Below are 13,093 nucleotides of genomic sequence, written 5' to 3' on the forward strand. Positions count from 1 at the left end.
ATGCATATAAATGGATGTTGTGGAGAAAAGAAGATGAATGTCTTCAGACATTGGGCCTGGGATCTTAACATTAAGATTATACTATTGGGCTTGCCTCGTGGCTCAGTTGTTAAGAATGCACCTGCCAATGCAGGGGATATGGGTTTCCCTGGTCCGGGAAGATCCCACGTGCTGAGGAGCAGCTAAGCACGTGCGTTACAACTACTCAGCCTGTGTTATAGAGCCCACGAGCCACAACTACTGAACCCGTGTGCCACAACTACTGAAGCCCACACACCTAGAGCCCGTGCTCTTCAACAAGAGAAGCCACCACAGTGAGAAGCCTGCACACCTCAATGAAGAGTAACCCCCTCTCACAGCAACTAGAGAAAGCCCGCGTGCAGCAACAAAAACCCAACACAGCCAAAAATAAATAAATAAAATAAATAATTTTTTTAATTAAGAAAAAGATTATACTATTAATAGTTCACTTATGTTATTATTTGAAACAGTCTGATTCAAAGAGTACAAGAAGGTTGAAGATAAAATGATGCATTTTATGTAGAAAAATTTCAGCCGAAATGGTCGACAAGCATTAGTCGTGTCCCATCTTCATGCGGCAGCCCCATAAGGGATCTGTGTGTACGTGAGGGAATTCTATTCCTAACAACTCCTAGACTAAGAGCAGTCTCAGGATGGCCATTGGGTTTTTTCAGTTTTTTTTTTTAATCAAGAGTTTGACCACTGGGCTTCCCTGGTGGCGCAGTGGTTGGGAGTCTGCCTGCCAATACAGGGGACACGGGTTCTAGCCCTGGTCTGGGAGGATCCCACATGCCGCGGAGCAGCTGGGCCCGTGAGCCACAACTGCTGAGCCTGCGCGTCTGGAGCCTGTGCTCCGCAACGAGAGGCCGCGATAGTGAGAGGCCCGTGCACCGCAATGAAGAGTGGCCCCTGCTCGCCGCAACTGGAGAGAGGCCTCGCACGGAAAGGAAGACCCAACACAGCCAAAAATAAATAAATTAATTAATTAAAAAAAAAAAAAAAGAGTTTGACCACTGCTCATGTGTATACACCACTGTTGAACTTTCATTTCCCAGGGAAACCCAGAATCATTCATTGTGTTGAAGGAACTTTTCTCATAAAGGCCAAGATGAACCTAGTATTTGTCATAAAACAACTTTCCAAGCTGCCAACCTTGCCTTGGCTCAACACTCCTACATATCTGTGGGCTTATGACTTAACAGCATCTCATTCCATGGTCTCCAGACAATTGCAGTGAAGCAGGGAAAATGATGTCAGGCAAAGTCATGTGATGCATTTGTTTCATATGGACACAGTCATGTTAGAAGTAGACCTCTCACTCCAAATGGATTCTTCAGAGCAGACTGGGACATCGCTCTCCTTGTCATTATAATGTGCAGCACATCATCATTGCTAAGCCAGTCCCCTCTCTCCCTCCCTCCTTCACTCTGAAGCAAGATTGTACATGTAACACTTTCACGAATGTTAAAAACAGAAATACGTTTTTCTGTGATTTTTTTTTTTTTTGGCATTGCTTCATACCACCGGTGATTCCTTCCTTCTCTTCAAACTTGATGAATCATAATGATTCATAATCTTTGGTTAGAATGGTTGTGTGATACACTTATGTAGGGTCAATAAGTCTATTATATTACCCAAAGAAATGGGTTTTAAAATAATAGAATGATGGCATCCTTAACTAAATCTAAAAATCAGAGACTCATACAAGACTTCAGTCATAATTGACACAACTAAAATTAAGCCAGCATAAATGTCTCGAGCTTTGGAAATCACAGGCTTTCTTTTCCTGGAGAGGAACAAAAGGAATCAGGATGATGACTGTCACAGATATTTTGGATAAGAGGTGCGACTCTAACCTATGCATCTTCAAATTCTATGCAGCCAAGATGCTAACACTGAGGGTAAAATGACTGGAAACAAAAGGAATGAGAGATGATGAGCTTGAAGTCAAATAATTTAATTTTAGTGAGTCATGTCAAGAGAAAACAGCATTTCAGAGGATCAAAAGGAGAGGAAAGGAATGTTGACAAGAGTCTATGGCCCAAATGAAGCAGAGAATTAATTACATCCTAAGAAGTAGAAGAAAATAAAGAAGTTGTCTAATCCAGTCTCTTCATTGTGCAGATAAGAAAATCAAGTAAGAAAAGCACAGTGATCTACCTGAAGCCATTTGATTAAGAGCAAGAATAGAGATGGCACACAAAGAATGATACTCCCAGTTCAGTTCTCTCTCTACCCTATGAAGGAAGATCCACACACATGAATAAAATTCTCCAAAAAAAAAAACAAAAAACAAAACCAGGGACAGATGGCACCATTATAAAAATATAATGGTTATTGGGTTTCATCTATGAAAGCTACATCTTTCTCTATATTTAATCAGTAATATCCTAAAATAGACGAATTAACCTACTCACTGAGTTAATTTCAGGGTGTGTATTTCAACTCTATTATTTACAGAGTGTTCTTTAAAAAAAACAGAATGTCCATAACACATACATATCAGGTTTGAACATCATTTTCTGTCATCCACTACAAAGTGAGACAGAAAAACACATTTCCACTTTGTTAAGACAGTGCCACCAACATAAACGATCACAATTCTAGCTTCTATCTAACAACACTCAAATCCAAAACTGATTTTCCACCTCAGTTTCCCCCTTGATTATTCATCACCTGGCACAAAAGAAATATGCAACATTTCTTCTCTCTCAAGAACATCTTTGAACAGAGAACACAGTGTATCATACAAATATCACATTGACTACAGTCTAACTGGAAACCATGTGGTCCTGACATTTGCTGCTGTCCCTTCTTCTCTCTGCTAGCACCATATGCAAAATTTACAACCTGCCAGAGAGTACTCAACTTTGCTCCAGGGACCCTCTGGTGGTGAGAAACCTCCTTGGGGATATAATTCTAGAGTTTTCACAAAAGCAAATTTCTCATCTTGAAGAAGTTTTTCAGCACTCAGGCTGCAAGTATCCAGGCAACTGTGAGATGAAGAACAAGGTTGGTCACAGGGCTGGAGAGAAAAGATGATAAGAATGTATGAATCAAATAAATGAGACCCATCACCCATTTGCCTAAGCTTAATCACTGCTCTGACTGTAACACCGATTAGAAGAATTGTGAATAAAGAGAAAACTTATCACCTTCTGGAGACTTACACTTTTTATTTCTCCTGACAGCCTGACACCCAGTTTCAGATCTATCCCTTTGCATTCCTGGCCACACTGAGAAATCCGTCTTTCTGCACCCACCACTCTGCTCAGTCTCCTCCAAACCACCTTCACCACAGGGCATCGTGTCTCATTGTTAGGAGAAAAACATTCGTCAGAAAATGCAAATGACTTGTAACCAGACTTAACAGGTTCACCTTCCCAGAGGCATATTACATCTCAAAAGGAACATGTTGCCCCCAAGAAATGAGTTTCTGGTGCTGGGATTTGGGCTGAGATGTCTGGGAGCTCAAAGGTCTTCTCAGCACTTTGGAAATTATACTAGATGGTTTTTTTCCATAAACAGATACATTCAGCTCTAGGGTAGAGTTAGAATAATAGAAATCACATGAATTTAGGACATTTGGGACACTGGTTCTGGTTCCCCAAAGTGAGAGTCAAGTAAATCATTTTACCTCTCCTCTTCCACATATTCATCCATGAAGCAGGTCTCAGAATACCTACCTCAAAACACTTTCATGGAGATCATGAGGTTAATATGTATGTAAAAACATTTTACAAATATTAGTCACCTTCATTAATGAAATTTATTTTCCTCATTAATGTTAATCATTAGGGAAAGACATCCCAGTGATTCTAACTTTTTAAAGGTTTCTTCTAAAGTAGGGGTTGGCAAACTTTGTCTGTAAAAAGTCAGATAGTAAACCATTTTGGCTTTGCAGACCATAGAGTCCCTTCCACTGTGAAACCCTGCTGTTGTAGGGGAAAAGCAGCAATAGGTGATACGTAAACAAATGGACATGGCTAGATTTGGCTCACAAGTTGTCTTTTGCCAATCCCTGTTCTGAAGACAAAGTGCCAAAATAGGGATATATGTTCATTACAAATATGAAAGAGCCAAGGCATCTGTTTTGAAACTAATCATTCATTCTTCCACCTCTTAGACCAAACAATATACTTGACGGTACCTGTTTCCTTGACTTTCATCTTAGCCTCCACATAAACTAGTTCTCTAACAAACAGCTCATAAGCAAAGGGTAAAGATGATGTGCATTCTTACGTAAGTGCAATCTATTCTCCACTCCATGATCCCACGCCTTGTGGGCAGGTCCCCCTGATGTCAAAATGCCATTGGTAGCCCTGTGGAGAAGTGGCTTGCTGGTCAACACTTCTCACTTTCTCTCTCTGGGTAAGTGATAGAGAATAAGGCTCTGATGAAGGAAACGGGAGCTTATGGCACAGGGTTTCTGATGCAAAGACTTCCAGACTGTGGCTCTCCTATTTTAGAGTAACTGAGTCCCCATCATCACATCCTGCATTTTGACTTTGCCAAATGCACGATTTCTAGGTGTTCTGACTATCCCTTTGGCTACCTGTCCTCTCCGTTACCCCTTGCTCTGGAGCCACCACTGCAGAACTTCTGTCATTGTCTTTGCTCTAGCCAGCAGGGGTAGTACCCAAGGACATATTAAACAGCAGCAGAATTATAATCCAAGTTATTTTTAGGTCACACTCCTCTGGAGTAGGTAGTGTCAAATCAGTGTGTCTACTTCAGCAACTCCTCAACAATTGCACGTTAATTGTCAGGGTGTCTCCCACCTTTTGGCCTCTACCCTGTCCCCCTTGATCCTTCCAAACATTGGTTCCAGGCATAACCTCTCACCATGCTCATATAGAAAAACACACAAACAAAAATAAAATTTAAAAATCTCTCCATCTCTACATGTGTTACTATCATTAAGAGTCTACAATGCAGTATTATCTGGTATGTATCTCCCACAGGCTCAGATGTACAGCACTTTGCTTTCATTCACTTTAACCTTCTCTGTCTAAGAATCTGGATAAATGCTGGGGTGAAAGGCAGTCCATACAGACTCACACAAGTAAATAGAAAGCCTGGGTCCTTGTGCTGTGACTTCTCTCCCTGGGCAATGTGAATAGCCAGGCTTGTAACTGTTCTACCTCCTGACCTAATCTTTCTCGAAGTTTCACCCATCTTTCCTCTCCAAACCCCAGCTGCTACTCAGACTTATTATCTATCACCTGGAACATTATCCTTCTAACTAATCTCTCTTGCATCTGTTTGCCCCATTTCACATGCCCTCCACCATTAAGAATGTTTTAACTAAAGTGCCAACCTGTGCCTTCTTTCACAGGTGTGTGGCCTGGGGACCACCATCATCAAAACAAGCAGGAGAACTAGTTTAAATGCATATTCCTGAGCTCCACCCTTGGAAATACTGAATCACAGTCTAGGGGTGGAGCTTAGCAATCTGAATGTCTTCATTTCTTAACCCTTCTCTTTCCCACCCTGTAATTCTCTTGTCTATTAAGTGTTAGAACCACTGGCTTAGAGGAAAAGAGCCCATCTCCAAAGATGACCTGGCCTTTTATTGCATGTCCACAAAGTGTCAAATTGGTCCACTCACCCTTTCTCCTACCCTCACAGGTCCGGTGGAAATGTGATAGAGCTGGTCATCATGGTAGCTAAATGTTTCTCAAGGATTTTTTCTGGAAGCATAAGCTTGGACTCTCAGAGGTGCTGTTTGTTTTCTTGACTTTTGGAGGTGGGATTTTCCCTCCCACAAGGCCAGGCACTAGACTACAGCCTCCACCCTGTGCTTTCACACAGCTTCCACCATGTGGGTGAAAGTTGTCTAATTGTGGGAGGACATGGAACTTGAGGCATGAGCTGTGTTCTTCCAGCTGCACCTCTGTTGGCATCCACTGGGAAAGCTGGTGGTGGGAGGAGTGACTTCATCAAAACATTGCATCCCCTATCTCGAAAGCTCCTCTGACGGCAGGGGCAGGGTCTGCATACCTGGGAACCAGGTTTGTGACTAGCTCAATACACATTTGCTGTATTAATGAATCATAGAAAGAAGCAATCAATCAAGAAAGGAACAAATGAATAAAAAGCCGAGACTCACGGAGAGGGTGGGCTGAATAACTTAAAAGTCATTTTTGTTATGCACAACCCTGATTTTTTTTTTTAACATCTTTATTGGAGTATAATTGCTTTACAATGTTGTGTTAGTTTCTGCTGTATACAAGCATGATTTTTGACACAGTAATTCAACACATCTGTTTGTTGGTTTACTCTTTGGGAATGAGATTCTGGAAAAGATTGAGTATAAGAAATAGTATGAATTATACTCTCTTTCGGTGATTATTCCCTCTGTGATTTCACTATTAACCAAAGCCAATAAATAGTAAACTTCTCATTTATTCATTATTCCTACTGTTGAGATTATGATGAGGCTCCAACATAACAGCTTCCCTCAATCATCATTTTGGACAAACAGAACATTCTTTAGAAGCATATGGTTGTGTGGGTGTGGGTCTGTGGTGCATGGTGTGGGGGAAGGATCATGAAGGCCTGGAAAAATTAATACTTTGAAACTCAAAAAGCAAATTGCACCTATTTCAGCAAATTGGAAATTGATGGTGTATAACTCTGAAGGGCTTAGCAGTAGCTATTATTTCCATCCAGGCTATTATTAACTGGTAATATTTTCTCTAGTAAACATTCAATTACCATAGCAACAGGAGTCATGTCATGTGGACACAAGCGCTCCCCGGCTTTGCCAGAGAAACGGATGGTGTTTTAAATGAACTTTAGAAAATGTAAAGAGACTTGCCAAAAAATATTTTGGGAATACTAAATTCAATTTTTACTGGAGACAAAGGAAAGAAGAGAACTCTGATAAAGTGGAAACTTCACAAACTCCGCTTCTGTTATATTGCACCTGGAACCTTCTCAGCAAGCACAGAAGTGTCTTTCCTCCTGTCTGAGCCAAACCCTCTGCTGTGCACTAGGTGTCATCCCATGTCCCCTTCTCATGCACTTATTACAAAGTCAAATACAGCTTCTAAATCTTCTAGCTTCAGTCTCTTCCCCCACTATGTCTCCCCATGGATATCCTTTAAATTATCATTTGTATTGACATGCAACATACCTGAAAAACATAGCAAATCATGAGTACAGCACAATAAATTATTTCAAAGTGAACGAAAAACACACCTATGTACCCACTGCACAGTCAAGAAATAGAATACAGCAATACCCAGAAAGTCTATATATACTCTAGTCTATATATTAGTCCCCTGACCTGAAAGGTAACCGCTAGGAGATAATTTTCCTTGTGTTTGAAATTTATATAAATTGGCATTCATATTACACACTCTGTAGCATCCAGCTTCATCCACTCAAAAATATAGTCAGTAGAATCATCCATATTGTTGCATGGAAGAAAAGTATGTCCATTTCATTGCTCTATTAGTTTCCTACGGCTGCTGTAACCACAAACTAGGTTGCTTAACAGAAGTTTGTTGTCTCACAATTTTGGAAGCTAGATATCCAAGATCGAGGTGTCAGCAGGGCTAATTCCTTGTAAAGGAAAATCTGTTCCTGTTCCATGCTCATCTCTCAGCTTCTGGTGGTTTGCCGGCAATCTTTGGCACTTCAGGTCTTGTAGGTGTATCATTTTGTTCTCTGCCTTCATGTTCATATGGCATTCTCCCTGTTTGTATCTCTCTCTCTTCACAAGGCATTCTTTTTATAAGGTCACCAGTCATATTGGATTAGAGACCGAACCTACTTCAGTGTGACTTCATCTTAAATAATTATATCTGCAATGACCTGATTTCCAAATAAGGTCACATTCTAAGGTTCTGAGGATTAGAACTCCAACATGTGAATTTGGAGGAGAACACAATTAAATCCATAACAAGTGCTATAAATTATTCCATTGTATAAATATACCACAGTTTATTTATTCATTCTAATGTTGTTGGATATTGGGTAATACCTAATTTAGGCTACTCTACAATGGGACGAGGGTCGATCCTTGACAAAATCAAAGAGCATGAAGTTTGCCCTTGACATTGCTTATTTCTTTGTACTGGGCATCCCACTGTATATTTTCCTCCCTTCTCAATGTCTTTTTTCTCTACAGATTCTATCCTGTTCCATCTGCTTAACAATTAATAACAATAAGGTTTGCTGATTTGGTCTTCGGAAGTTACACCTCTGCCCAAATTTCCCTTTAGAAGGAGGTTTCAGAAAACCAGAAATCATTTAAACTGAATGGAATGCCTCTCTAGACTTGAACTTCAGAATGTGGGAAATATTCAGAGGATGGCTGGCATGATTTTTCCCAAATCAAACAGGAAAACGCATGGAGACTTTCATTACACAATAAGACCCACACATAGTGTGCTAGTAGATACCACGTGATAAAATGATAACAGGTACATCATTACTGCTTCAATAATGCTGCACAGAAAACATCCACTTCGACTATCCATAGCTTAGAACAACAATTATTTATTCTCACAGAACTGAGTGTCAGCTACAGTTTGGCTGAGCCAGGCTGGACTCCTGATCCAAGTTGCAGGATAGGTTCAAGTCTGCTCAACATTTTTTTTTTCTGGGGTCCAAATTTCAGAGGCAAGAAAGGCAAGGTTAGTGTGCAAAAACATTTCAAGCCTCTGTTCAATTCAACGTCTCAACCTCACCTCAATTCAACATCTAATTGACTAAGGTAAGTACCATGACCAAGTAAACAGAAGTGGGGCAGGGAGGTATATTCCTCCATGGAGATGAGGAGAGTGAATATTTGCTAAATAGTAAGGTAATCCACCACAGAAAAGATGAGAAATTTCTATGTTTAGATGACATAAGGTAGAGATAGAAACAAGCTGAAATTATTTGCCTCTGACTTGATGATTTTCTCCGATTAGCTAAGGATTTCTTAGGCTGAATATCTTTCCTGATATTCAAGATATAATGGTGAGCTGACAAGATATAATGGTGATTGCATTAATTTGCTAAGGCTGCCATAACAGATACCATAGACTGGGTGACTTAAACAATAGAAATTTATTGTCTCACAATTCTGGAGGCTGGAAGTCCAAGATCAATGTGTTGACAGGGTTGGTTTCTTCTGAGGCCTCTCTCTTGGCTGGTAGATAACTGTCTTCTTCCTGTGTCCTCACATGGTCTTACTTCAGTGTGTGTCTGTGTCCAAATTTCTGCTACCTATGAGGACACCAATCATATTGGACTAGGGCCCACCCTAATGACCTCATTTAAACTTAATTACTTCTTTAAAGACCTTATTTCCAAATACCATTACATTCTGAGGTACCAGAAGTTAGGATTTCAACATATGAATTTGGGAAGGACACAATTCAGCCATAACAGTGGCCAAGAGCATAGGCTCTGGAATCAAAGAGAAGTGGATTTGAATCATGCATCCACCACTTTCTAACTGGATGACCAACTATTCCAAACTCTCCAAACCCCAGTTGTCCCATCTCTAAAACTAGAGATCATAATATCTCCTCAGCAGATTGCCTTGCCATTGCTTTTAGGAGTAAATGAGATAATACACATAAATTACTGTCACAGTATCTGACACAGTATTATAAAACTCACAAATAATTACAGCTGCTGTTATTATATAACATTTAACATGTAATGCATTATATAACATACGATCGATTTATAAAATCATGTAATATAAAAATCCCCTTTCATCCCAATGAAAACAAGACACCTTCATATGTAGGCCAGAAACAACCCCTAAATAATTTTATACATTTTTATAAAAACTTGTTCTTTTTAATTTTTTAAAAAAACATTTTCTTAGTCTTTCCCTACAAAGGTCTTCTGAGCCAGGTATGCACGTTATTTTGCAGCTGAAGAATGTGGGGCACATGGAAGTTTAGTGATTTGACTGGCAACATGGAGTTAGTGGAAGGTAAGCTACTACAAGAATCCAGTCTTTCTCTACAAGCTTGGCTCACAGATCTCAACTGAACTGACTTTACTCCTTTCTTTGCTTTGATGATCATATACAGTTTGATTGGAGAGTTACACTATAATTTCACAGTGATTACATGCCCCTGAAGATCATTTTGTAAGTAAATATTTTGAAACCAAAGATAATCATTGTTATATGACCATAACCCTTTTTCTTATGCCATATTCTCCACCAAGAATTTAACCAAGCTAAAGTTACACTTCGGAGTCTCAGTAGCCTGCTCTGGGCTCTGTTCTGCAGTTCTGGAACTACAATGCCATCAGGCTATCTGGAGATGCATTACTGTTTTCTGGCCTCTGGGATAACCTCTATCCTTTCCACTTAAGCACAAATACAAAGAAAGCTGCCACAGTGCTCTCAACACGAGGGCTCTCAAACACAGCACGCTAAGATGAATCAGAACACAGGCCTTGCATAAGTCGTTCAAAAGTGGAACATCCTGTCCAGAAGCTCTGAAATGTGCTCCCAATATCTGGACATACCAAAGGTCCTCCTCCCTTTTTAGAAACTTCCTAATTGCTTGACCACATTGTCTCCAGGAACGTTGCCAGGTTTGAGAATTCTCTACTCTAGGTTGTTAGCTCAGAGCTACCTCTACCTAATAACTCCAGAGGGTACCTCAGAACTGTGGCTTCCTGAGTTCTCTATTGACAAATAAAGCAATAAACTACAGTACTGGATAATAGGGACCCCTGTTCTAGGTAGTCTACCTTTCCTGCATTTTCAAACCTGACTGAAATTTTATAACAAGTGATAAAAATTTAGATTGTACCCATTTATAGACCTACAGAGTGAATAAGCAATTCTTTACCCATAAGATTATCCTTCTTGCTCATAAGTCCCAGAGTAAAGAGCAAAGGAGAAGTATCTTGACAATTACATCTGCCTTTGGCATTGGACAATAAATTATATTTTTCAGCTACCATTTTTCCAGAGTCACAAGAGAAAATGTGACACTTTTTAAAGATAATAACAAAAAAGGCTTACAGTTTACATTCCTTCAGTCTCTGTCACTTAGTTCTCAGAACCCTGTCTCACTCTTCTGTTGTCATGTGGTAAAACTCATCTGGAACACATAATGTTTATATTGATTTGCCTTTTTATTCCATTTTCACTGTTTGGTGTAAAAGCAAAGGCTTTCTGGGCTTAATAATGTTTTTCACTCATTTCGTGGCAATGATTTTTAGAAACAGAAATGATAGCAGTTTCCATATTCACAGTTCCCAATAAACTTGTCATCAAAAGTTCTCAAAGAGCTCTCATTAATCACTCTTAGTCATTTCTTCCATGCAAATGAAGAGGGCTAGAAATGATTTGAGCTGTGCTTGCAGTGGATTCAATGGCAAAATCTAAAATAATATTGCTTTTTTTTTTTTTCAAAGAATTGAAGATGTCCCTCTATAATTCCTAGATACTGATAACACTAGGGAATCTGACTTTCCTGAAGACAGGAAAATAAGGAGAATGCACCTCCTGTTTGAAGCAGGAAAAACAAGAAAAAGGAAAAAAAAAAAAGCACCTTCTTTAGAACAGTCTTAGGAAAAGATATAATTTAGGTTTAACAGTTTATATTGTGCTCATTTGAATCCGGTGGATATTGTTTTGAACACTGAACTATTGAAATCAAGAGATAAACAATGGAGAGGATCAAAATTAAAAGTTAAATCCTTGCATGTGTGTGGATGTGTGTCTCTGTGTGTATTTTCTTCAAATGGGCAAACCAGCTTGTACTTTCTTTCATCTGAAACCTGCTTTGGCAAGGATTGCCCTTCCAGAACTTCAGATAAACTATTTAGGTGGGATTTCTGGATTGGTTGCTGGAAATGCGATCCCAATCGGCTCCCTGATTTCCTGTGTAACCTGGAGAGCTTAATCTCTGTACCCTGTTTCCTCATCAGTAACTTTATTCAAATGTGGTTGGGGGTGAGGGTGGAGCGGTGGGAAAGTCACACGGAGGTCAAGAGGGCAAAGGGAGAAACACAAGGGATAACTTTTTTTAAGAGTAGTAACGTAGATTGCCTGAATATCTCATCAAGCCTTCATGGGCCACACATTTTTGCTGGGAGAATTCATTATAAAAAGCAAGAAAGAGAAAAGATTTTGTAGGTACATCTATCTATATATCCCAAAACTATTATAGCTCTTTAAACTTAGGCTATGGATAAGACATAGAATGAAGGTGGAGTGGTATATGTTTCTACATATCCATGACCCTCTCTCCCCAACTAAAGCTACTAAACCATCGGATTTGCAAGCAGAGAAGAGTGAGAATGTTATTTAAGTCAGTTTAGCTTTCTTAATGTGACTGTGAGACAGTGTTTTTCAACCCTGAGTGGGCAACAGAATCTCATCTAAATCTTTCAAAAAATATAAATGTTTGGCTCCACACTTATACTACTGAATCAGAATTTCTGAAATACTCATAAACCCCCACAGGTAATTTTGAGAAGCAGCCAAAATTGGGAAATATGTAGGCCTGAACGATTCTGATTTTTTTGGAACTCATAAAGAACATTCTAATCACTGATTGCTATTTTTCCTTACTCATTTTAAAAACATTAAGTAGGCATAGTCTGAATTAAGCACTTGAGTTTGTGTTGAATAGTTACAATAGGTACTTTCCTGCCTAACACTGTCCAAAAAAGTTATTTGTATTTCAAATTCCTACCACCCCACCATGTAGATCAGCAGAATCTTAGCCCTTGAAAATATCTTTCCCTGGGTCAAGGTTTCTCAGCCTTGGCACTATTGACATTTTAAGTTGGATGACTCTGTTGTGAGGGACTGCCCTGTGCATGATACGATGTTTAGCAGTATCCCTGGCCTCTGTCTACTAGGTGCAGTACCGCACATTCTCCCCCAGTTTTGACAACCAAAAATGTCTCCTTCATTGCCAAGTGTCCCCTAGAGGGAAGAATCAGCCCCAGCTGAGAACCACTGCCTTGTCTGAATGGAGGAAACACACAGCAATAGCATTACATTAAATATTTCTCACCCATCAAGCTTTCCTTGACTTGGGTCTTTCAGAACACTCAGGGGATCTTCCTGATGCTCTGGCAT

General features: G+C 39.7%; 1 long non-coding RNA gene across 2 annotated transcripts in view; it reads right to left on the bottom strand.

Annotated features, from left to right (window-relative positions):
* Positions 1-9,117: 9,117 nt before the first annotated feature.
* The window catches only part of LOC103016309 (uncharacterized), a 113,944-nt gene continuing 109,968 nt past the window's right edge, over positions 9,118-13,093 (bottom strand). For both annotated transcript variants that reach the window (XR_009008229.1, XR_009008230.1), the window contains exons 5-6: positions 11,021-11,099; positions 9,118-9,246 (exon numbers count right to left, since the gene is read on the bottom strand). This is a non-coding gene — a long non-coding RNA (uncharacterized LOC103016309). The remainder of the gene's footprint in view (positions 9,247-11,020; positions 11,100-13,093) is intronic.

This window comes from Balaenoptera acutorostrata, chromosome 4 (genome assembly GCF_949987535.1).
Source record: "Balaenoptera acutorostrata chromosome 4, mBalAcu1.1, whole genome shotgun sequence".
Taxonomy (NCBI): Eukaryota; Metazoa; Chordata; class Mammalia; order Artiodactyla; family Balaenopteridae; genus Balaenoptera; species Balaenoptera acutorostrata.